General features: G+C 49.1%; 1 long non-coding RNA gene across 2 annotated transcripts in view; it reads right to left on the bottom strand.

Annotated features, from left to right (window-relative positions):
* The window catches only part of LOC149523617 (uncharacterized), a 274,292-nt gene that overhangs the window by 77,958 nt on the left and 170,425 nt on the right, over positions 1 to 25,909 (bottom strand). Inside the window, exons 3-4 of one of the 2 annotated variants that reach the window (XR_016350632.1) lie at positions 20,636 to 20,788; positions 17,486 to 18,258 (exon numbers count right to left, since the gene is read on the bottom strand). This is a non-coding gene — a long non-coding RNA (uncharacterized LOC149523617). Of the gene's footprint in view, positions 1 to 17,485; positions 18,259 to 20,635; positions 20,789 to 25,909 lie in introns of those variants that run through there. The other variant, XR_016350633.1, reaches the window with a different exon arrangement.

Genomic DNA, 25,909 nt, shown 5'->3' with positions numbered 1-25,909 from the left:
CAGAGGTGCGCCACCAGTTGAAATGCAAGCTGCAGACCGTGGGCACTGTGGGCACTTAGCTAATCAACTGGGCAGCATTTGACTCTTTTCTGGCTGGCCACCCACACACTCAGCTTATAGGGAACGCTGGGAACTGCCTGTCGTTTCCGAAGAAAAAGGCAACCAAACGTTAGGGGATGCGAGCCAGGCAAGCGTCTCAAGGACAGACAGATTTGTTCAGTTTTGTACACGCGTGACAAACTCAGACCAGTCATCTGCCGCTCACTGACAGAGGAAAGACATGCTGGAGCGTGGGTGAACAGCTTTCTTTTCTCCGAGTAAAAAAAAATGCCAATGCCTAAGTCCAGCATAATCAGACTTCTTCACACAGCGCATAGTCAACCTGTGGAACTCCTTGCCTGAGGAGGTTGTGCAGGCTAGAACTATAAAAGGGTTTAAAAGAGAACTAGATAAATTCATGGAGGTTAAGTCCATTAATGGCTATTAGCCAGGATGGGTAAGGAATGGTGTCCCTAGCCTCTTTGTCAGAGAGTGGAGATGGATGGCTTCATCATTACCTGTTCGGTTCACTCCCTCTGGGGCACCTGGCATTGGCCACTGTCAGCAGACAGGATGCTGGACTAGATGGGCCTTTAGTCTGACCCAGTAAGGCCATTCTTATGTTCTTATGTCTCATTTTTCTATGTACTCTTCAATTAACATGCTAGGAGCTAGGTTTGTCTACAGATAAGAGTGGCCATTTTGTTCTCAGAGTTGTGGCAGACTGTTAACAGATGGGAGAGCCACTCTGTGCTCACTCGTAGAAATGTGACTTCTGTCCTTTCGTACTGTGTTCTCTCCATCCCTTCCCACGGCCAATGTGCAGGAGTCTGGTTCTCCCAGATATGCTCATTTGAACGGACCCAATTATTCCCAGATTTTAAATCCAGACAGAAACTTGTGTGATCACCTAACACAGGCTGTTGTATTTCCCTGAATTAATGATTGCTCCAGGTCCAATTGTGACTGAACCAGGGCATCTCGTTTAGAAAAAACATCCAACCTTGACTTTAAAAAACCTACCATTTGACAGAGAATCTTCAATGACCCTGAGTAAGTCATTCCTTGGTTAATAACCCTTACAAGTAACCCGACTAGTTCTGCATTGAATTGTGAGGGTGGTTATTTCCCCATCAAAGAAGAGCAAAGAATTACTTGGAGAGGAAGATGATGTTTGTTTGTCTGTGGTATCCATCTGAAAGAATTACTAGGACAGCCCAACATCACAGGAGCCCTCGTCCTATTTGCAGCAGAAACAGTTGTGCAAATGCAAGACCACACACTCTTGGGTCATCGTTTAGCAAGAACAAAAGTACTTGGCTCTCACCTGATGAACCAGAGATTCGAAAGATTGTCTAGGAGTGGCTTTTTGTGCCAAGGGATTGGGGCTGCGAAGGAGGAAAGCCTGAGATCATAGAATCATAGGACTGGAAGAGACCTCGAGAGGTCATCGAGTCCAGCCCCCCACCCTCAAGGCAGGGCCAAGCTCCGTCTACACCATCCCTGACAGATGTCTATCTAACCTGTTCTTAAATATCTCCAGAGAGGGAGATTCCACCACCTCCCTTGGCAATTTATTCCAGTGTGTAACCACCCTGACAGGTAGGAATTTTTTCCTAATGTCCAATCTAAACCTCCCCTGCTGCACTTTAAGCCCATTACTCCTTGTCCTGTCCTCAGAAACCAAGAGCAACAAATTTTCTCCTTCCTCCTTGTGACACCCTTTTAGATATTTGAAAACCACTATCATGTCCCCCCTTAATCTTCTTTTTTCCAAACTAAACAAGCCCAGTTCATGAAGCCTGGCTTCATAGGTCATGTTCTCTAAACCTTTAAACATTCTTGTCGCTCTTCTCTGGACCCTTTCCAATTTCTCCACATCTTTCTTGAAATGTGGCACCCAGAACTGGACACAGTACTCCAGCTGAGGCCTAACTAGTGCAGGGTAGAGCGGCAGAATGACTTCACGAGTTTTGCTTACAACACACCTGTTGATACAACCTAGAATCATATTTGCTTTTTTTGCAGCAGCATCACACTGTTGACTCATATTCAACTTGTGGTCCACTCTGACCCCTAGATCCCTTTCCGCCATGCTCCTTCCTAGACAGTCGCTTCCCATCTTGTATGTATGGAACTGATTGTTCCTTCCTAAGTGGAGCACTTTGCATTTCTCTTTATTAAACTTCATCCTGTTTACCTCTGACTATTTCTCTAACTTGCTAAGGTCATTTTGAATTATGTCCCTATCCTCCAAAGAAGTCGCAACCCCACCCAGTTTGGTATCATCTGCAAGATGTACTTAATCAATTACAAACTTTATTGACTACAATCTGATTATATTAAATTACTGTCTCTGATTTGTTTAAGACAACATAGCATGCAAATAAAACATACGTTAAAGAAAGTTAATACAACAACAATAAAAACTCCTCCTACAGCCAGTCCCTCTATGGTTATCTTGGAACAGCCGGTAGAGTTAGTTATTAGTTTGCCTATTCACTTAACAACCCCTCAATTCTACTCCTCGTTCTTATTTAGATCTAGCTGTGGTACCATTATACAGTATGGTTAATACAATACAACTAACTATTGCTAAGCTGACAAATAATATATTAAGCAATACTTAAAAGCCCAGTAACAATCACAATGCACAGACACAAAACAACACGTAGCATGCTCCTGATTCGTACACCCTTTCGTGATTCGATGGGTGGGAGGCGGCCTTGGGTGATCAACCCCTCAGCCAGGCTGGACGATACATGCCTTCTATTTTTTGATACGGAACCTCCCCGAGCTTAGGGCTCAGGGGGCTTTATACTATAATTTTGACATCCAGTGCTATATTAGGGTTCAGCTTTAGTTGATATTATGATTTGACATCCGGTACCATATTAGAGTTCTTTCCTGTTTGATATGACGTCTGCCTCAAGGCATTGTGGTCAGTGCCTGATGCAGACATGACTGGCACACGTGAAAGCTAGCTATGGTTTTTCTTTCCCTGTTCCAGGTGCTTGTTAACTGGTGTATTATGACAGCTCATTTCCCTTATTCCTATCTTGTCCTGTTTTTAGTGCTTGTTATCCTAACTTTTTTCCCTACTCTTATCTTCCTGGCCTGGGTGCTTGCCAAGTTCAGTTCCGTTTACTGAGAACTGTGCGGAGCACCCGAGGGACTTCAAGCTCTGTCTCTGGATCTGCCTCCGCGGCCTGTGTTTTTCTTGTGAGGGGCTTTTGGGTGGCAGTATGGGCAATACACACGAGGCCGTGGTCAAAAGGACCGGCTACATGACATCACCCAACCACACGTGGGTTCTCCTCCAATCAGGAGATGAAACTGCAGTTCATGTCAACATACCCAAGCTCACTTTGATCAAGCTAATCTGAAGCTAGCTTGATCAACACTAGCAGTGAAGTCAGTCAGCATGGGCAGCGTGTACGTACCCAGGGTCCTCAGTGAGCGGGGCTCTCCCAGGCAGTCTGCTAGACTGGACACGTCTCCGTGTGCTAGATGACGTGCAGTCCTACCACAACTACAAGGGATGGCACTAGAAGACCTCCCGAGGTCCCTTCCAGTTCTACGTGTTGTAATCACACCTCCTGGAGCAGGGTAGACATGTCCAAAGACTGCTCCATTGTCCACACCCAAACTCGCTTTGAACGTCCTCCGACCAACAGGCAGAGCTGTGTTTCCGCACCAAGGCCTGGCTCCCGTTGCCTATTTGAAAAGGGGAGTTTCTCACCAGTCTCACGTTAGGTTAAGCCCAGTCCTCCTCCAGCTGTATGACTGATCAGGCTTGCCAAGGTACCAGTGCACCTCATGGCCGATATGAAACCACCTCCATCCCAGTACGGGTTATCCCCAGAGCATGTGACTCCTACTTTGAACACCACCAAGTTTTTTAAAAGCCGTCCTGTTCTGGGATCAGGCAGAGCGGATGGGCTAGATTCACTCCTAGTTTGGACCAGCTCCCCATGACATAAGCAAGGACACAGGACTCCCCAAAGCAGAAAGTTTGGGAGGAGGCATCTGCAAGTTCCCTACCAGGGGTGCCTCAGAACTGTCCCAGTGTTGACAGAGAAGGCATGGCCAATGCAGATCAAGAGCACCCTTTTAATACTTCCCTGCTGCTGTTTCTGCTGGTCTGGTAAGCTTCATGCAGAGCCATGGCAGAAACAAACAATGTTTCCTAAGATAAGCTTCTGCGGTGGGGGTGAAATCCGAGCTCCTACAAGGTCCTCAGAAGAAACACAACCCGCCAGAACAGCTCCGTTCTAACCTTGATGCAGTCTGTCTGACTTTCCACGGAGCACCCCTTCCCTCCCCATGGGCTGCACTCAGATCGTCCAAGAACGTCCATTCCTAAAGGCGAATGCAACCGCTTACAGCTCACTCACCCGTGTGTATGTGCGTCACTTAGCATCTTGAAAAAGGAACCAGGATTTGTGAATCAAACCATCATCTTGGATAGGGTTGTCATGCAGGAGAGGAGGGCAGATCAGAGAAAAGGGGTGCTTTAAAGCCAGGACTTTCCTTTGGCTGCAATATTCGACTCCCCTCCCTCTGCCTTGAGCAGCTGCCGAAGACAACCTCCTAACGGCTTGTGTAGTAGACGAGTGAGTGACACCAGAGGCGGTTCTTGGGCCTTTTGCTCCACTCCTGCGACCTGCTCTGCGTTGGTTTGTTAACCAATTACCACTGAGAGTGGGGATCCAAAGTGGGTAATTATTGCCTACAAATGTCTCCTGCCCTGGCTGCTTTGCTGCTGCGCGCACACCCGCATTTTCTGTCCATTTGCGGAGACCGGCACTTGCTTTTCATTAAGACTTCCCTCCACACGCTATTCTTCAGCTTCCTCCTCTAAGCAAAGGGAATTGGAAGCTGGACAGCTATTAGCTTTCAGCAAGGTACGTCGAGAGAGTAAATAATGGAAAGAGAGTGCTGCAAATGGACTACACTGCTTTTTAAATGTTAACAAAAGGGATATAAAAAAGCACGACTCTTCTGTTAGAGCATATATTTGTCTTGAGCTTTACCGGCAGGCCATCATGGAAAATCAGGACAACACCACTCTCCTTTATACGATGGGACGTTTTTCCTTTTTATACGGGCTCATTATAAAATTCTCGAGTTTGCACATGGAAGCGGAATGCAGCGTTTCAGGACATTTAGGCTCTGTTGCATTACTACAATGGCTACATTAAAATGCCCCTTTGTCCTATCATATTTTATGACTCATTGTCGGTATTCTCATCATCTCGTAATTTAGAGGAATGGTCTGTTAGCCATACTTGGCTTCCCCTCAAGCTAGTAAATCGAGGTATTTAATTAAACATAGCAATTTACCAGCGTTGGGCCCAATTCAGAGGAAACACACACATCATTTAAGCCGGAGTTTCATAGACTTTACTTGGCCAACGTACAGACGACTTGAACAAAGCAAATGGCATTTTTTGGCAACTCAGGAAGCTATTTATCCCCCTCTGAAGGCACATTATTGCCTTGCTGTTAAATTTCCAAAGGCTACACAATACACTTCCCAAACATGTTGTGGGATCTAGCTCCAAACAGCAATGAAAGTTGGGCACAAGACAGGACCCCATAAGTCCAGTTCTATCGTGCACAGTCTCAGACATAAATAGACGAATTATGCAGTAAATTGTGAGGGTGATTATTCCACCACTGAAGAACAAAGAATAACTATAACACTTCATCATCACATAAGCCTCCCTTCTATTCCTATCCAAAGTAACTGGAAAAAACTCAATACCACACAATCTTCCTCCATCGTTCAGCAAGGCTGGAAGTAGACTGCCCCCACCACAACTTCACATGACCTCTTCCAGAGATGTGACAAAAGGGAAAGGGGAAAATATCACAAAATCTTGCACCAATGTTTTCCCTACTCGTTTTCCTCAAATAACACGATAAGATGCGACCAACAACATTTGCTTCTATAGAGTTCGAGCTAAAACAAAAGGAAAACAAATCTCTTGTTTCAGGATGCACCCTGATGGACCCAGAAGTCAAGAGGCACCCCGTCCCGATTTATGCAACTCCCTATTCACTATCAAGGACAGCAGGGATCAGAAAGCTGAAATCATCTAAATCCAGGTCTATACTATGGGTGAGGTTGGCTTAAGATATGCAATTCCAGCTACATAAATAACATAGCTGGAGTCGATGTTCCTTAAGCCAAACTCTGGCACCGTTCCCACACTGGGAGGTCGATGGGAGAATTGCTCCCATCAACTTCCCTTACATCTCACGACAGTGAGGAGTACCAGCACTGATGGAGGTGTCCTCAGCATTCGATTTAGTGGGTCTTTACTAGACCCTCTAAATCAAATGCCAGAAGATTGAACAGTGTCAATCTTCCCACAAGCCTAGAGATGGCCTAAGAGAAAAGGTAAGAGGGAGAGTTTGCAGGTGTCACCTGTCCAAAGTGGTATCCTGCTAATGAACACACAAAAGATGTCATGACTGGTGAAAATGTGGGTAGAAAATCAGGTACCGTGGGGACAGACGGGACCCCATTCTTCTGCCACTAGGATGCTGCTGTTAATCTGATAGCAGGAGCGTTCATAGAATTTGTTCCGCTGTCTCTTTTAGGCTTCTGAAGAAAGGCATTCTGAGCTAGCCTTACTTTAGAGGCTAACAGATCTCGTAGCGTCCATTACAGGGCTTGATTTGTAATGACAGAGGTGCCGGAGCTCTGCTTTCATAACTGACATTCCAAGTCCACAGGTGCCGGGGGGCAATGAGATGCCAGGCCAAGCGGTGCCGGGGGGCTATGAACCATGTATTGCTATAGGGACACACACCCGGCCCTAGGAAAACTCTCAGTAGTACCTACTGAGACCAGATTCCTCAGCCTGTCCTCTCTTGGATAAGCGCCAGCCAAGACTTCTCAAACAAAGCAAGGTGGCAGCAGCTCCTGGAGGATTAACTTCTGGACAAGTTTCAAGCTTCTTGCCTTCACCACTTGGAGGGTTACATGGTGTTTGGGGTTGGTTGTTTTTTTTTTTTAAGGTTGGCTCTTTATTTATTTCAGACCAGGGAAACTCTATTTTGTTTCGGTTCATTTCAACTGTCTACTAATATAAAAAGCCACTCAACTCCCCCCGCCAAAAAAACCTTAAATAAAATTACCGCTGGGGAGACTCAAATATGCCTTCGCTAGCTCCAAAGTGAACAGTTCGAAGAGGGAAGCGCATGTGGCGTTATAATGGAAACTCGTTTGTGCTCTTACGGCTAGCAAGCAGGACCACTGTCACTCTGCTTTTTTGTTGCACGGGTTTCTAATCGCATCGCATACCACTGGTCGCCCTGGTGCAGAGACGTGCAGGACTCTATGCCAGTGTGTAGATTACATTTGTGCCTTATCAATGTAACATGCCGGTTAACTGTCAAGTGAACAAGTACAAGGCGTGTTTTTTAAATAGCTGTAAAATTCAAGCACCACAACCAAGTGACACATGAAAACAACACATGCAACCACTTAAAGGTCAATTAATATCATCAGAGGGAAGGCCTTGTATTGCTGAATTCAGCAGAAGGAATTAGGCGGACATTTCCTGCATGCTGGCTGACGTTTGCTATTGAGTGTCTTCGGGAAAATTGTAAACCTGTTTTGATCCAAGGTTTTTTTTTTTTAATCAACTTTGAATGAATTAATAGATGACAGATGTTAGTAATGATCCCCCATATTTGAAAGTCCGGGGTACTTTTTTTTTTTTGCTTTATTACTGACAGAATATGAGATGTTTAGAACAATAATTACGGTAGAAGACTAATGCCTTAAAACAAACAAACAAACAAACAAACCCTGAGAGTATTCATTGTAAAAACAAAGCTCTCGTCCTATGTCGCTTGCAGAGTAAGTTAGATTCTCTAACTGGGATGGGGCGATTTGAATTCAGTTTGTATTTGTACTTGTACTTGAATTGTAAGCACGTTGGAGGCAGAGGCTGGCTTTTTGCTGTGTTTTCGTACAGTGCCTAGCACAATGGATCCAGAACCAGAGCTCTAAGTGCTATGCTGGCACAAATGAATAATAATAATAGCGGCATTGATCTTCTGATTGTGCGGTGTTCCAGCACTCGTTAGCCTGGTTGGAAGAGCTTGTCTTTTTGCTGTGAGAGGACCATAAAAGCATATTATATTGAATGTTAAGTAAACAAACTTTGGAAACTGCCTTTGATTGATTCCATACCACCATCTGGCTTGAAGGAGCAAAAAACCCCTTCTCCCCTCCCCCCATCCCCTCAACCCCGTGAAAATATTCTAAGGTTAGGAATTGGCAGCGGCACAGTATGGTTCAAAACCACCTAGTTTCCTTTGCGGTTAACAACACAGGAAAACGTCTAACTTTCATATAAATGTTGGAGGCTTATTGGGTTCACCCATCTGGTCGGCAGCCTGTTCTGTGAAAATTAAAGATATACATATGCAAATGTTCACAGCCTGCTTCCAAGATCTAAAGCATTTTTATGATGTAACCACAAAAAGAGGTTATTTAATGTTGACAATATGCAGCAGAGCAAAGGACGAGAACGCTGCATATGGTAATGTAACTTATGAAAATGAGGACTCCTGGCCCTCCCAAAGCCATGAAAAGCAGGCTTCACCTTGAAGACTTCTGGAGCTGTTTAGTTGGTAAGGAATGGGGGGGAACGCACTAGGGCGAAAATATAGCTGAGCCCGTCACTGTAAGCGGCACTACAGCATCCCGTGCGGGACTTATTTTCCATCTTTGCTCTGTTTTTGCAGGGTCAATTCAAGTACAGGTTGAACCTCTCTAGTCCGGCAACATCCATAGTCTGGCATGATTTGAATTAGCCGGGTGTCCACTTTTCAAGGGTGTGGCCAAGTTTGGTCAGTCCCATAAAGTTTGTTTACAGCCCCCAGCCCTGTCTCTCTGGGTTCTGGGCTGTAATTTATCTCTAGTTCCCCCCTCAATGTCTCCTCAGAGCCCAGCAGGCTGTGGAAGTGTTGGTGATGCTGCTAGACCGTATTGACCTCCCATGGTCCGGCAAACTCTCTGATTCGGCACCGGTCAGGACCCGAGGGTGCCGGACTAGAGAGGTTCCATCTGTATGGCCACACTGCAGGCCTGGGATGTGAGCAGCCCCATCCGTAGCTTTGCTCTAGTTACTTCAGGTACCAGCGTGGGGAAGTTGTGGTAGCAGATGATCCAGCAGGGGCTGGTCACCCGAATAGTTACCCCAGAGTTCCAGGTGGACTTCTATGGTTCCTGCTGAAGCATGTGCCCTGACAGTTTCACTGCTCCAGCCTGTAAACTAGCTTGATGAAATGCACCCTGACTGCAGCGTAGACAATACCCTGTGCTAGAAAGGGTCAGATTCCTCTACATTGGTGTAAATTTGCAGTAATGCCGCTAACATCAATGGGGTGGATTGGTTGTTGCCCTCGCCCCCTTCGTGCCAGCTGGGATAGCACAAAAAAGTGGCTGCACTGCAGCCTAAAATCCCCGCTAGGGAATATCCCAGAGCAGGGCCCTATATGCTGGGCACGGAGTGGCCTCCATAGCAGCCCTGTGTGAAGAGGGCATTCCAGGATGGGGGGCAGGTTGGAAGAAGGAAGAGGCCCATTGGAGACCAGACAAGTGTGGTCAAGGCATACCTCAGTCCTGCCAATCCTGCGCCTGGTGATGGCTTGCAAGAGGTGCACATTTAGAGCTGAGGAATGCTCTAGTCCATGCCAGAAGCCAAACGGGCAGCCCCAGCCCACGAATAAGGCCAGGAAGGGCGACTTCCGCTGGCTCCTTGCACGGGCTCCGGGATAGCTCGGTCTCAGTGGTGCTATTGCATATTTACAGGGGTGTAACTGGAAGCCAGTGTTGGCCCTGTCTTCCCTTTGAGCGGACCATCCACCTTCCTGTCTCTGCCATTGCTTCCACGGGCACATTCTTACCAGCGACCATTTTCATTTGTGGTTCACGTGAAAAACAATTGCAACGCTGAAGACCTTAATCGTGGGTGGGTGGGCATCTGGCATTCGAAGCAAGCTCCTAAAGTCTCGGCTGTGTGGGTCTGGGCATCCCGTGCGTGTGGTCACTTGAAACAAGACACCTGTTCTCCTGGGGGGCTCATGCAAACAACATAACTGCAGTCAAACGTGGAAACACATCCGATGGACTCCAGCATCTGAGAAGCGACAGCCCATGGTGATGAAAAATGGGACCAGCGCAAAGCAAGCATACAAGTGTCTGCAATGGTCATTGTAATGGCACTAGGCCCTAAGGTCAAAAGGACCATAGAGAAGTCCTCCAGGAGGCTAACGAAGCTCTGGAGAAACCAGCCAATCAGGGGCCAGGAGCCTATATAAGAGTTGCTGCAGGACTAGAGGCAGCCCATTTGCAGCCCAGAGATGGAAGGGAGAAGGTCGGGGGCGGGCGGGTGGGCTGGCAGAACCAAAGCCAGCTCAGAGCGAGGAGCTGTTGGAACGCGGACTCGGCCGGAGGGGCTGAGGAGCTGCAAAGCTTTTTGTAAACTGAAGCTGTGCAGGAACCCGCATAGGGCCAAAAGGGGGGCGCTCGCGTGAGGTGAGTGCCGGCCCCGTTACAGTCATCGACAATCTCATCTCTCCAACACACAACTGTGTGTGTGGTCCTCACACTGGTCCCTGTTCACATAGCTGTGCTCACCTACGGAATTTGAGGAGTCCTCAGGCATCACCACAGACGTGAGACTCCATCATCCAGCCTTACAAAACCGCGGCAACCCACTCTCTGGCAGAGTGGGGGATTGTGACCCAAGCACGCTTGATGCCAACTGGCAGAGGGCAAAGGGGGCCCACAGACATACCCAGGCCTGGTGTCTACATTCCAGTTCTCCAAGGGCACTCTGTCAGGTTTCCCCTGGAAGCCTGCATCATACTGGATCTGCAGCACCATAATCTTGGTGAAATGAACGTGCGAAGAATGGGGATGGATGTCTCTGTGACCATCTAGACGGCACTCTAAAATTGAAAGAAGATACGCTATTTGCACTACGCAAAGTGTGTATCTTATTTCGATTTTTTTCAAAAGAGGCTAATTCAAAATTTGGCGCATCTACACGGCGCCAAATTTCAAAATTAAGCACCATTTCGAGACATTCCTTATTCCTCATGGAACAAGGTTTATAGGGATGCTGAAATAGCACGTCCGTTATTTAAAAACTTATTTCGAAATAGCAGACACATTCATCGGACGTGGGGTAGCTATTTCGGGATACCTCTGGTATCCCGAAATAGCCCTGCAGTCTAGATGTACCCTAAATTGGAAATCATGTTCCTAAGGCTTTCTAGTGAAAGGCAGGTGTTTCCAGGGTAGGCGCTTTGAGATCGACTTCTCCAGACAGGTGGTGAGAGACACTTTTCTCCCCCAGCTGACCACGGTGTGCATGTGTCTCATAATATAAGTCTATTAGCCTGCAGAGTGGGACGCTAACAAAGAGCTTGTGCAGGATCATAGAAAAGTGAACACAGAGAGAGAAATAGCAGCAGGAAAGAGACAACCCTGTGTTCAGGCGAAGATCAGAGATCTGAGCTGATGTAGCAGGGGCGCAGAAAGATGCCCTGGCATCCGGGGAGGGCAGGTTGCCAGCAGGCTGCCCATCTCGAAAGAAGGGCTTCAGCCTGCTGGTTGAAAAATGGGACCTTTCCGCACAACAGGCATCTTGTTAATTCCGTCCAGGCTCTAGAATGCATGTTTGTGATTTCATTGCGAGGCCACCCTTTGCTTCCAAACTGTCTCTTCCCCCGCCCTTTGCATCTCTGTCCGTGGTGAGATACACGTGGGCTGGTTTCCTGATCTCGGCACAGTGTGCAATGTGGCCTGGTGCTCGGAGGTGTGAGTATAGAATCATAGAATCATAGGACTGGAAGGGACCTCGAGAGGTCATCGAGTCCAGCCCCCCGCCCTCAAGGCAGGACCAAGCTCCGTCTACACCATCCCTGACAGATGTCTATCTAACCTGTTCTTAAATATCTCCAGAGAGGCAGATTCCACCACCTCCCTTGGCAATTTATTCCAATATTTGACCACCCTGACAGTTAGGAATTTTTTCCTAATGTCCAATCTAAACCTCCCTTGCTGCACTTTAAGCCCATTACTCCTTGTCCTGTCCTCAGAAACCAAGAGGAACAAATTTTCTCCTTCCTCCTTGTGACACCCTTTTAGATATTTGAAAACCACTATCATGTCCCCCCTTAATCTTCTTTTTTCCAAACGAAACAAGCCCAGTTCATGAAGCCTGGCTTCATAGGTCATGTTCTCTAGACCTTTAATCATTCTTGTCGCTCTTCTCTGTACCCTTTCCAATTTCTCCACATCTTTCTTGAAATGTGGCGCCCAGAACTGGACACAGTACTCCAGCTGAGGCCTAACTAGTGCAGAGTAGAGCGGCAGAATGACTTCACGAGTTTTGCTTACAACACACCTGTTGATACAACCTAGAATCATATTTGCCTTTTTTGCAACAGCATCACACTGTTGACTCATATTCAACTTGTGGTCCACTCTGACCCCTAGATCCCTTTCCGCCATGCTCCTTCCTAGACAGTCGCTTCCCATCTTGTATGTATGGAACTGATTGTTCCTTCCTAAGTGGAGCACTTTGCATTTCTCTTTATTAAACTTCATCCTGTTTACCTCTGACCATTTCTCTAACTTGCTAAGGTCATTTTGAATTATGTCCCTATCCTCCAAAGAAGTTGCAACCCCACCCAGTTTCGTATCATCTGCAAACTTAATAAGCGTACTCTCTATCCCAATATCTATGTCATTGATGAAGATATTGAACAGTACGGGTCCCAAAACAGACCCTTGCGGAACTCCACTTGTTATCCCTTTCCAGCAGGATTTAGCACCGTTAACAACAACTCTCTGACTACGGTTATCCAGCCAACTATGCACCCACCTTATCGTGGTCCTATCTAAGTTATATTTGCCTAGTTTATCAATAAGAATATCATGCGAGACCGTATCAAATGTAGGAAGCAGGGCGTGTCCAATGGATGAGAGACTGGACACTGCAGCAGGAGCGGCAGGTAAGCGAGGTGGGGAAAGGCACAATTTTCTCAAGCCACCAGCCTGGCCCCGCCCATTCTCCGCCCCCAGAATGCCTGATGTAGGCTCTGCACATGCTCCTTGGCATGGAAAGAGGAGTCCTTCCTGGCCTTCAAGGAGGGCCCAGTGTTACTTGGCCTCTGTTGGGAAGATCTGGCCTTTCTCTGGCACATCGGCATGCAACGGCACTGTCACCAGAAAGGTAAATCTATGCACATTGAATCATGCAGAGACAAGCCATTCTGGTATCTCTTTGTCACACCTCATGTGGGTGCTGCTTTGTTCAAAACATGTCCTTATTTAATTCTCAGGTCCGACCGTGAGGGTTCCTGGACACAGGGGAAGTTCAGGTCTAGACAAGGTTTAGGTTAGGTGGCCAAAATTTGAAAAGCAGGCGAGTTTTGTTTCTCAGCAAACTGCTCAAGGCCGACTCCCTCTCCTCCTGCAGGTGACAGCACTTTGTGAGAGCAGATGGTGTGAGCTGGCAAAGAGAATGCTTTCAGAAAGGCCAAGAAATGAGGACTGTTCCGAGACATGCCCTTGGATTTTCTTCATCAGCAGCTGGTTTGTCGAGGCGCTTTCAGCAAAATCACCATGGGACAAGCCCAGGAGTTCGATAGGTTTAGCCCACAGGGATCATTTTTGTTGTCATTGTTTCAGGCCATGTTGGTGAAAATTTGAGTGGTTTATACTTTCAAAGAGATGGTAGTTGTAAATTTCAGGGGTTCATGGTACAATTGCAGCACTTCAGAAGATACCCCAAAGCCCTAATCTAAACTGGATTATCCAATGATTCTTAATGTCAACAAAGTGGCAGACACACCTTTACTCAGTGGAAGACTAGTGCTGCTGCGATTGATCTTCCGGAGTTCAATTGAGCAGGTCTAGTAAAGACCCGCTAAATTGAAGCCAGAGGGCACCCCCGTCAGCAGCCAGTACTCCTGTGAGGAGTGCGGAAAGTGGATGAGAGCATTTGATCCTATCTGTCTCCTGCTATGGAGATGTCAGGGAAACTCAAATCAAGTACATTGACTCCAGCTATGTAATAAACGTAGCTGGAGTTGCATATCTTTATTGGACCTTTCCCCGTAGTGTAGACCTGAGTTTAGTTAGGTTCTCTTTCCTGGTGCTTCGTCAGACATCACATCTATTTAACTATTACTGCTAAAATTAATTAGCTCCCCTCTGTAACGAGCACCTCAGAATATTATGCAAGATTTTTGCCTGTCATCAACAGCCCTAGAGAAAGAGAAAGATGTTTGAATGAACAAAATATTACTGTGATCTTCTCCCTGACAGCCCAGAAGCAATAATATTTAGTGAGTGACTGAGCTCTCTTTAATAATTTAGTAGACTGTAAAACCCTTGATCATGCAGCTGACTCTGAGAACAAATATTCAAGCTTTGTGCATCCTAAGCTGACAAAAACGTGCGCAAACACAATCAAGGAAAAATCAGAGGGTTAAAAATACATTTAAAAGGCAAATCAAGAACCCGGCCTATATCTGGTAAACAGGGGAGCTGACAACCTTGCCAGGCCCAAGCAAGTTGCGAGGTGGGGGGAGGAGAGGGCAGCCCTGTGCTCCTGGAAAGGGCGGGGCCACGGGTAGAAGGGGTGGGGCCAGGGCCAGCCAACCATCAGAGCCACTTGGACCGCAGTGTGCCCCCTCCTAGCCCTCAGCACTGCCTGAAGCATGCAACTTAAAGGGCCCAGGGCATCAGGTGTTGCTGCTACAGTCGCAGAGACTAGGAGCCATGGGCCCTTCTGAATTGCCAGGTCCTGGGGGGCAGTAGTCCTCCCTCCCCACTGCAGGACTGCAGGTAAAGGGCAGGCCAAAGAAGTTTTTGCAGCTGCAGCGAAGAATTTCACATTAGTTCTTTGGCTCACCCCTGAGCGTGGACAGGAACAGTCACAACCAGCCACCTGTCGCTTGCTGGAGAACACGGGGGAACTGCAATGTCGATGGAGAGAAGATTTACTCCACGTGTGGCTAAGGAGATGATAGACACGTGGGGCCCAATCCAAAGTCTACAGAAGTCAATAACGGCCTTTCCTTCGACTTCCTGGGATCAGACCCCTGGTGTCCCTGCATTGCCTTTGTGAGCGGGCTAATGGGCACTTCCACGGGGAAAAAAGCTTTTGGAGAGCTGACATCCTCAAAGGGTTGCCCAAAGGGGTCAGGGGATCAGATAAACCGGCCCCCAAACAGACAGCAAGGCTAGCCTCAAGCCAGCCTACAGAACCGCAGGCACTTCCCATGCTCGCAGCTCTACAACCCACGGCTGGACCGTGGTCGGAAATGCCAGGCATGGTGAAGGGGAATTCCTCGTTCACCGTCAGCCTTGGAGGCGGGGATGGGGCAGGGAAGGAAGAAGGATCCCCTCCAAATGAAGACACCTGTGGGTGATGTCCCTCTCCCCCACTAATGCTATACCATTGGGAGCTCTGAACATGTCTCTGTCACGGAGTGTGGGGGAGTCACCAGGCCCTGCCCCCCATCCACAACAGAAGTGACTGTCGGCCAGCAAGTAGAACAGAAGGTTTATCGGTTCCCAGGAACACAGCGTAGCACCGACCTAGTGTTACAGGAACCAGGCGCATTCAGTACAGTCCAAATCAGCTCGACACCCTCTCCCTAAGCCAGCTGAAAAGCTAAACTCACACCCCCAGCTACTGATCCCAGGCCTCCATGCTGCCCAACCCCCTCCTTTGTTCAGACTGGGGGGCAAGGTGTCACTTGGCTACTCCCCACACCTAAGCTGAGGTTATAGGACAGCCTGAGCTATTGTTATGTACATGCTAAGGGGGGCAGCCTCCGCTCAGTGCGAGCCACACCCAACATTCCCATCCCCAGCCGGGTTCCAGTGCAGTGCCCAGGGAAACTGAGGCACACACATGCGGTTACCAGCAGACCAGTACAGGACAGTAGGACTCACATACAGCATAATAGAGCAACCAGAGCAAACACAATCCCCACTACATCACAGCCTCATGTTGATACTGCTTGTCCCTCCAGACTAGCACCGACAACCAACGGGAAATCACAACCAACCTCACATTGTCTTTGTAGCGGTAAAACACGAGCCCTGAGTTCTTGCACCCGACAAGGAAGAGGGAGGGAATGCCTTACAGCTCTGGGGGAGTGGAACGTGGAATGAGGAGTAAGGGTAGTTCGAATTAGGATCTCTAATTTGAACTACCGACTCCGTGCCGCATGTAGCCGCGGGCACGGAGCTCGGACTAAGGGGGATTTAAAAATGAAGGCACCCGGGAACATGCAAATGAAGCCCGGAATATTTAAATCCCGGACTTCATTTGCAACTCTGGTTGCCCTCATTTGCCTATATAGCTCGAACTAACTAACTAGTGTAGATATACCCTCAGGAAGTCTCGGAGGAATTGCCGTGTCAGCCTGTAACTTTAAAAACAACGAGGAGTCCTGTAGCATCATAGGGTATGTCTACACTACCCCCCTAGTTCGAACTAGGGGGAGTAATGTAGTCATACGGAGTTGCAAATGAAGCCCGGGATTTGAATTTCCCGGGCTTTATTTGCATAAAGCCAGCCGGCGCCATTTTTAAATGCCGGCTAGGTCGGACCCCGTGCCGCTTCCTAATCCGAACTAGCTGTACACCTCGTTCCACTAGGGGGGTAGTGTAGACATACCCATAGAGACTAATAGACAGCCTTTTCTCTGCACCCTGCTCATCTGAGGAAGTGGGTTGTGCCCACAAAAGCTCATGATACTATCTCAATATATTTGCTAGTCTCCAAGGTGCTACAAAACTACTCATGTACATCTACACTGAAAGCTTATTTCAGAAAAAGCTATTCTGGAAGATACCTTCAAAATAGAGTGTCCACACTACAGGGAAACCTCAAAATGAGACCAAGGCGCGCTCCCCTAACGTGGACGCGCTACTTCGATTTATAGCCCCAGGAAGCACTGGGGAGGAACAACTTAGAATGGCCCTGGGGAGGAGCTATTTCAACATAGCAGCAGTGGAGCGTCCGCACATGCCCTCTTCTGAAAGAGCTTCTTCGGAAGAGGCGTTATTCCTTGTGGAATGAGGTTTACCAATGTCGGAAAAAGCCCTCCGTTATTTTGATTTTCTTTCTAAATAATGCAATTGCCGTGTGGAGACTAGTATTGTTTTTCTGGAATAACGGTGCCGTGTAAACACATCCTCATTTCAGAAGGGCAGTGAGGTGAAATCCATCCACCTCCAGTCTCCAATGATCACTGAGTCAGGGGGTGAACGTAAGGCCTCACGCTCTCCAGCAAATGACGCCGGACACGGAGAAGTAATTGTTTTAAGCTGACATGTTTATAGTCTAAAACTCCAACAGGAACGCCAAGTCCTGAGGGCTAGTAACGGGTCACAGTGCATTCTACCTCATCATTCAGCATTCCTCAGCCACTTGCACAGATCTGGCCAGCAAACCAGGCCCAGGAATGTTCAGTAGCTTGGAAGGAAGTCTGGATGAGGAAAAGCTCAGTTTCTCCGACAGAGACAGAACTATTAAAAGAAAACATGGAGCCCTGGACAGCCAGACAACATCAAAGAGGAGAACCAGATGAAAACAGATTCGTTTGCCTTGGAGAAAGCTCAGCTCTTTGATATGCTTCTTTCTCCCGAATGCACATGCACTGAAATGCCTGCAGGCTGTCAAACTGTTTTGTCTAAAGCGGTCTCTCAAGAAAGGGGGAATTTTACAGAGGCTTACAATAGCTGCTTTCGGCCTCATTGTCATGCTGAGCAAAACCCCCAAGTGCATGATAATGAAAACTAGATTCTTTTTGAGATAAAGGGACGAACAAAAGCTACATCAATGCTGAGCGTATCAAAGGGCTCAAAATCAGAGGTTCTGACAAGCTAACAGAGACATCCGCTGCCTGCGATTCCTTTGACACACTGGAAGGAAACCAAAAGGAGAAATCCCTAGTGCCATCTTCAGGACTCAATCTTGAGCAAATACCAGGGAGGATGGGTGAGGATCATCAAGAATTCTTCTTGCCACGTTTCAGGAGGACAATGCCATGCCAGGAGCCGGGCTACACTCAGTCAGTCAGTTTTCCAAAGTTTCTCAGTCAGTTCCCAACGTGTCCCCAACGTTCCTGCCGGGAGATTAGATGGCCACCCTAGCGAAGATATGAGAGTCTGAGACTTGTCTGAGCCCACCAAAGTCCCCTGGCTTCTCACTGCTGCCACAATCCCCACTCCCACCCAGTGGCGTGGAAGGCACCCCACACCTTGCCACGCCGAGCCCTTCGTGAGGGTTCCGATTCAGAACAGCTGACGTTTATCGTGGAGGCTTCCACTTCAAAGAGCCACTTAACGTGTGAAAGGATTTTGAAAGCGACAGACATGTGCTCCCCCGCACCCCCATCACCAGCATTAAGAAACGACAGGGGATGCCTTACATGAAAAAGCGCACCAGGGGGAAACAAGGGGTCACGGGTACTACGCTAATTACTGGCAAAGCAAACTGCGAGCGGCGCCGCCAAAGCGCTCAACAAATGAACTTCTCTGCATGTTAGTGGCATGTCGCGTATGTTCCACGCTGGCTGTGAGCAAACTCTGGCAAGCTGCGTCAGGCGTAGGCAGCCGTTAATGATTTTTATATGTCTCCGAGGAACCCATCAGAAACACAAACACACACACACGCACTCAAGCCCCTTCCCAGTCCTAAGCCAACTACTTATGGAAGTCGTCTGATTTAAAAACCCACCTCTGTTTATTCCCCGCCATAAAGCATGTGGCTGATGGAACACCGAGACGCTTAAACATCTGGGACTCATCTCAGCGCTTTTGTTGATCAGCGAGTCGACAGAAGGTGTGATGAGAGCCAGATGTTCCACCATCGCAATACAGCGTAAGTGGAGATGGATTACAATAAGGGGCGAAAAGGAAGAGGAAGGCCTGTGAGAATATGTGGGGACCCAGGAGGGCTTTAAAACTGATTTTAAAAATCCCATTTCCCTGGATTCGGAAAGAATGTTACAGAGGGGAGCGAACATAAAGCGGGCTGTCTGTTGCTGCAAGCACAGGCAACATGGAACCAGGACTTCAGGAAGGAATAAAAGCCCTTATTTCCTGAACGGGGTAATGTTTGCCAGTTTCTCCGAGCTAGCTGGAATAGATCACAGTCGTGCTATTTCTAGCCAGCTTTTGACTTGACCAACAGGGGCTTTCTCTCAGTCCCACACGGTGGGGGTTTTATAAGCATAAAATAAGACGTACAAGGTGCAAACACATCAGGGATCAGATGGACGTGAACTCCGAAACTGGTGGGTTGTTTTTAAATCGATCATATGCCGGCCCATTAGAATCCTGATGAATCATCTTAGCACAGGTCTCTCAACTGCAAACGCAGGAGGATCTTGCCTGCCTGACCTCACACCCAATTAGCAGCTGTCGCTTTGAGGATGTTCATCCTACTCCTCCCATCCCCTGAAAGGTGTGCTGAGGATGCAGGCCAGGTCCTGTGAATGGTACTGCCCAGGGCATGGAGGCACTGTGCTCTCTTCCCTCACATCGGCTGCCCTGACCACTGGGCATGCTTGGCGACCTGTGGTGGGGTTTGCCAAAGAGTTTAGCCCTAGCCTAAGGCCTTGTCCACACTCACATATTTTGTCGCCAAAATAGTGAGATCGTTTACACTGCAGTGCAATTTTTGTTTGGAAAAACACCCAGTTTTGGAGACAAAAAACTTCCACCCCAAGACAGACTTTTGTCTTTCCCCTCCTTTTATTGCTGACAAAGAACTAGTGTGGACTCTGCTGTTTGTTTTGTTGATGGAACTAGCTTCTGCCAGTACCCCACCATGCCTGCCCTGATGGCTGGGCTCAGTGTTTTGTGATCTCTGCTGCCCTGCAGGCATATGCCCCTCCCCTTTCCAAGCTCCAGGAAGTGTCTGACAGCTGAGTGAGCTTCTCCTTTTGGGAACAAAGAGCAAATCATTGGACTGCTCTTGTTCTGCCCTGCTAGGAACACAGCGGCAGGCAGGCTATTCTTACCGGGGGAGAGCTGGAGAGGCTGCTGTGCTGCTTTGACACTCCTCAGCATGGAGAGCTCCCAGAGCTAGAGGGAATCCCGAGAAGCACCGGGATTGGCTCTGCCTTCCCACCACGCTGCGCTGTGGGATGCGTCCCCACAATGCTTTGCTCTGGCTGTGCACAGGGGAACTAGCCATGTGGCCATAAAATGTCGATGAGGGGAGGCAGAAAAACCAATTCGACTGGTTTTCACTTTTGGTGACTTTTGCATCTCGACAGCATTTTCATCGCCAAACCTTCCTCAGCGTAGGCACAGCCTGAATCTGTTCACACTGAAGTTACACGGAATGGTGAGCAATTGTAGGGGATTAGAGGCAGGATACTTAGACACAACCGTATGGGAAAGCTAAAGCCCAGCGTCCCAGGAACCCAACTCTCCGGGATAGTACAGCTTTCGATTTTCTATCGTCCCTTCACTGAGCAAGCACATACACTCACCCAAAGGTACGTTGCCACTTACCCCAGCTGGCTGTCTCAGGAGCAGCTGGCTGTCTCAGGAGCTGGAAGTCTTCCAGTCTTGAGGACAAGGAATTCTTCCAGCAAACCCATTATAATAATGCTTCAGAGGAACTGGAGACTTGACTTTTTCCTATGTGGGTGGCAGTGCTCCTCTCTGATGAAATAAAGGAGTGACTCCATTAGCTAGTAACAATAGTATGCTCTTATCCTCACTGTGGACCAGCCATGAAAGGGGGACAGAACACATGCTCCACAGGCTTTGTCTGCTGGGCAGTACACACCAGCAAGTCCTAGCGAAGCCAACTTTGCTTGTTACTGCGCTGCAAACGCCAGATGAAACTGCCTGTTAGAAGAAAACATTCGCTCAGCGTCAATGGAGGTGGAAAGGATTATCTAAGGCAACCCTCCCAGTGTGAAGCAGACCATCCGGAACAACAATCCTCACCATGGGCCGAGATCTGGAGTCAGGAAACCAGCCCTATTCGGGATAGCAACAAAGCACGTGCTTAACTTGAAGCCTGCAGGCCTGAGTCCTCTTGAAGCGAATGAGACGTAAGTACATGCTTAAAATTAAGCACCTGCTTTGCTAGACTTCCTCCCTTGAGTTAAATGTAAATGGTTGCCACGGATTGGCACTGAAGCCAGGGAATTAGGCAAGATCTCCAATAGGCCTGCTACATAGCCAGGAAAAAAACGAGGTAAGCAAAAATGTCCAACAGGCAGTGTATTGATAGGAAAAGCACTCCAGGCAATATCGGGTGGGAAGGTCCGATAGACAAGTCCCCTACATTTCTCAAAGCGTCCAGATCTATCCTGAACACAATTCTGTAAACTCTGAAAATATACGAATAGCTGAGTCAAAAAAGTATCGATCTTTAAAGGTCAGTCTCCCACAATAAGCGCATCCCAGCATCATTTCTAATTTTCTCCGTTTGTTATTTTTAGCCACTCGTTTCACCTTGTTTCCTTTGCGTCAGTCTCTCACAGGCAGGGGCTGGGCGAGAGAGGGTTATGACTGGAGGTTTCATTGCGGCCTCTCGCGGGCGGGAATTTACATACCGAGGGGGATGCCGCAGTAGCAGCCTAGAACGACGGCCTGCGGGGACCCGATTGTGCTGCTGCTGCGGGCACCGGCGTAAGGCAGGGCGGGAGGAGGCCTCCCCGCTGTCTGCAGGGCTACGCAAGGGCCTCTCGCAGCCGCCAGCCCTTTGCTCTGGCAGGAGCCTGCTCGGCCTGGAGAGCGACTTGCCAAAAAGGTGGCAGGGTCGCCGCCCTGGCCATGCAGCACGAGGGCCAGTCGACAACCTTATGTGCCACACTCCCCACTCGGCCACAGCCTGAGCCACAAGGCCATGCTGTCCCTGCAGGCCTGCCAACGGGGCGGGCAAAGGGGGCAGTTTGCCCCCGGGCCTGGGGAGTCCAGAGTCCCATGCTGCGCACCCCAGCAGGCTCTGAGGGCCCCGGCGGGGGAGGGGGGGGCACGGGGTCTGGGCAGCGCTGAGGGCTGGCTACCCTAACCCCGCCCCTTCTGGGAGTGCATAGCCAGCCCCCCCCCCCCGCTGCACTCCTTGCCCAGGGGCCCGGCTGAGGGCTGGTGGGGGGAGGTACATGCTGGACAGTGCTGAGGGCTGGTGGGGGGGCGCACTCCGGGTGGTGCTGAGGGCTGGCGGGGGGGGGGGGGTGGGGGGAGGGCTGGCGGGGGGAGGCGCACTCCAGGCAGTGCTGAGGGCTGGGGGGGGGTGGGCTGGCGGGGGCGCACTCTGGGTGGTGCTGAGGGCTGGCGGGGGGGGGGCAGGCTGGGCGGTGCTGAGGGCTGGCGGGGGGGGGGAGCAGCTCTGGGCAGTGCTGTGGGCTGGCGGGGGCGCACTCTGGGTGGTGCTGAGGGCTGGCGGGGGGGGGGCTGGGCAGTGCTGAGGGCTGGCGGGGGGAGGAGCACTCCGGGCGGTGCTGGGGGCTGGCGGGGGGAGGAGCACTCCGGGCGGTGCTGAGGGCTGGTGGGGGGAGGAACACTCTAGGCGAGCTGGGGGCTGGCTGTCCAGCTCTGCCCTTTCCACCCAAGGCCTCCTAGGATCACAGAGCCAGCCCCCTCCACACCTTACCCAGGGGCCCAACATGGCTGCTGGCTGCCATGTGGGAGGGGAATTGCAACCAAGCACAGTTCTCCAGCCAGTTCTGCCCAGGCCTTCAGCCCACGAATGCTGAGGCTAAACCAAACCCTTCACTGGAAGTAGACGCTGCCGCAAATGCAGGGCCCTCTCGTAAAAGCAGGAGACATTTGTTCAGGGACAGTCCCCTGTCCCAAAGGCTTCCGCCCTACTCAACTGAAGAGCGGTAAACGGAAAAGCCCAGCCGTCCGTTCGAAGCAGCGCAGGCCGTCCTCCCGGCCCCCTTCTCCTGGCGCGGCATGGCCACTCAACGCACCATAATTGACCAATTGCGTTCTAACGAGGGGAGGCACCGGAGGACTGATTGGGTCTGTGCTTCCATCCGGGAGTAACCAACTTGTTCCTAAAAAAACCCAACAACCAAAAAGCCCGGCTGCCCAGTGATGTTTACCGCTGGGCTCTGAGGGGGCAGCACGTTTTCCAAACCAAGTAGGAAAAGCAGGAAGCCGTGTTCCTCCTGGGGATGCCTATCGTCAGTGTCTCCTCGCCATAGGTAGGAAGGGCCTACTCGGATAAGGCAGGGGGCACCTCCTGGAAGCTGCTTAGCTTCGTCAGGCCTGCCTGCGGTCTACATTGAATCAGAGAACCCCTTGGGCTGGAGAAGACCTCAGGAGTCAGAGTCCAGCCCCTGCCCAAAGCAGGACCAACCCGACTCAACCATCCCAGCCAGGGCTGTGTCAAGCCGGGACTTGAACACCTCTAGGGATGGAGATTCCACCCCGTCCCCAGGGATCCCATCCCAGTACCTCACCACCCGGCTAGGGAAACAGTGTTTCCTAACGAGTGCAGAGAGGTAATCAGTGCAGTATCTAAGGCCTTGTGGTCAGCAGAGCAGACTGGCCCCCAGGACTCCGAGCATTCATTCCCGTTCCGGCTCTCACGTCCTGTCTAACCTCAGACCAGTCCCTGCATTTCCACGCCTCACTTCCCTTCCGCAGAGTGGGGAGAACAGCCCTGCCTCCCGGGGGGTGCTGGGGGATCAATTCGTTATCGATTGCCAGCCCCTGCAAGCTGTGCAGGTACCCAGCGCTGGATCCTAATTTAGATTCAGTGACCAGACACTTCACACAGGTGATCATTCCAACCTGTGCATCCCGCATCCGCAGATCCTAGCAGTGGTCCTACCCATCTTCCCCTCACCTCCCACTTCTCAGGGGCCGGGTGCCCTGCCTAGCAACGCAATCCAGAGAAGACAAATGATTCTGAAACAGGTCCTCCAAACCGAACGCTGAAAGGCAAAGCGGGACCTTGCAATGTGAACTAGCGCTCAGGAGTCGGCTAGTAAATTAAACCCCAAACAGCACTCCAGAGAGCGTCATAAAATGCTGTTTCATTTCTGCCCATGCTTACAGAGCTCAGGTGGGATTGCCACAGAGGACGGCGAAGAAGAAAAACAGAGCATCAGTTTGGTTTTCCCTCTTTAATAACAGAGTTCATTGGAATTAAATTGTCTGCTGCATTTCATGCAGCTGCAGCTATGCCTGATTCAGGGCTATTTTGCAACGGTTTTAGTTTTCTATCGTTAAACGGACTTTGTGTCAACAAAACATTCCTGTACTGGTAAACTATCTGTTACGTTAATTGTACAAAATATATTACATAAGAACGGCCAGACAGGGTCAGACCAAAGGTCCATCTAGCCCAGTGACCTGTCTGCCCACAGTGGCCAATGCCAGGTGCCCCAGGGAGAGTGAACAGAACAGGGAATCATCCAGTGATCCCTCCCCTGTTGCCCATTCCCAGCTTCTGGCAAACTGAGGCTAGGGACACCTTCCCTACCCATCCTAGACAATAGCCATGGATGGACCTAACCTCTATGAATTTATCCAGTTCTTTTTTGAACCCTGTTAAAGTCCTGGTCTTCACAACATCCTCTGGCAAGGAGTTCCACAGGTTGACTGTGTGTTGAGTGAAGAAATACTGCCTTGTGTTTGTTTTAAACTTACTAGAATACCGTAGTGATTACTCTTGGGCAACATGCAATGACTAGTGCCCCAATCCCACAAAAGCACATGCAAAACTTTGCACAGGGGTGTAATCCCTCATACTTCAATGAGATTACTCACGAGGGTAACTTTCCACTCATGAGGGTAACTTTCCACAAGTGCCTTTGCACCACAGGGTCCTATTCACTACTCTAATCACTTATGATTATGTCGAACAACAATCTTTTTTTTTTTTTTTTAAACCAGCATGAAATCCAGGCCTAGTTAAATTCAGGCAAGTCAGCGACGACTTTCCTACTGTTCATTATTCTTGAATATAGCCTGATTGAAAATGATTGCTAAGTAACCACAGGCCCTGGAGGTATTCCAAACAAGTATGTGAATGGATGACTGGAATGACAAGAAATTAAAAAGAGATTAAGAAAGATAGCTGTACTGGAGACATTGTATTAGCTGATTTTCTACTCCAGGACACAGTCTACATTTCATAGGGCACTAACTGTATAAAGCTTTTGGCTCTAATAAATTCTGTGTATCCACATAAGCTTAAAAATAAACAGATCACCTCAAGACTTCCTAACACATTCCACGTTCATGATCCAAACATTTCCATGAATGTCATCAGCACCACATTTTCTCATCATTGCTCCGGGTGCGTCTAGACAGCAGGGGGGGTTTTTCCTCGGAAAAATGGCTGTTTTTCCGAAAAAAAACCTTCACTTACATCCACACCGCTGTTGCGTTCTTTCGAAAGAAAATCAAAAGAACACGGCGGTTTTTTCAACATTGGTAAACCTAATTCTATGAGGAAGAACGCCTTTTCCGAAAGAGCTCTTTCACAAAAAGGCGTGTGTGGACAGGAAGAAGCCTCCAGGAAAAAGCACAGGTGCCCTCGTGGCCATGCCATCCATAGTAATCACAGCTTAAATGCAAGATAGTGTCTATTCAGTGAAGACGCTCTCTTTCGAAAAAGCAGATCACTTTTTCGATGCGCTTTTGCTGTGTAGACACTCTCTTTTGGAAGAAGTTTTTTCAGAAGATCTCTTCTGGAAAAGCTTCTTCCAAAAGAAGCCTGAAGTCTAGATGTACCCTGAAGACAGGTAGTCCAGAAATACGGCTGGGAACCTAAGTGAGGAAAGAGGTTTTTGGCTACAGAAACTCTCA

The sequence above is a fragment of the Pelodiscus sinensis genome, chromosome 14, assembly GCF_052426305.1.
Source record: "Pelodiscus sinensis isolate ZL-2025 chromosome 14, ASM5242630v1, whole genome shotgun sequence".
In the NCBI taxonomy this organism is placed as follows: Eukaryota; Metazoa; Chordata; order Testudines; family Trionychidae; genus Pelodiscus; species Pelodiscus sinensis.
This window is presented reverse-complemented; position numbering and strand designations above follow the sequence as displayed.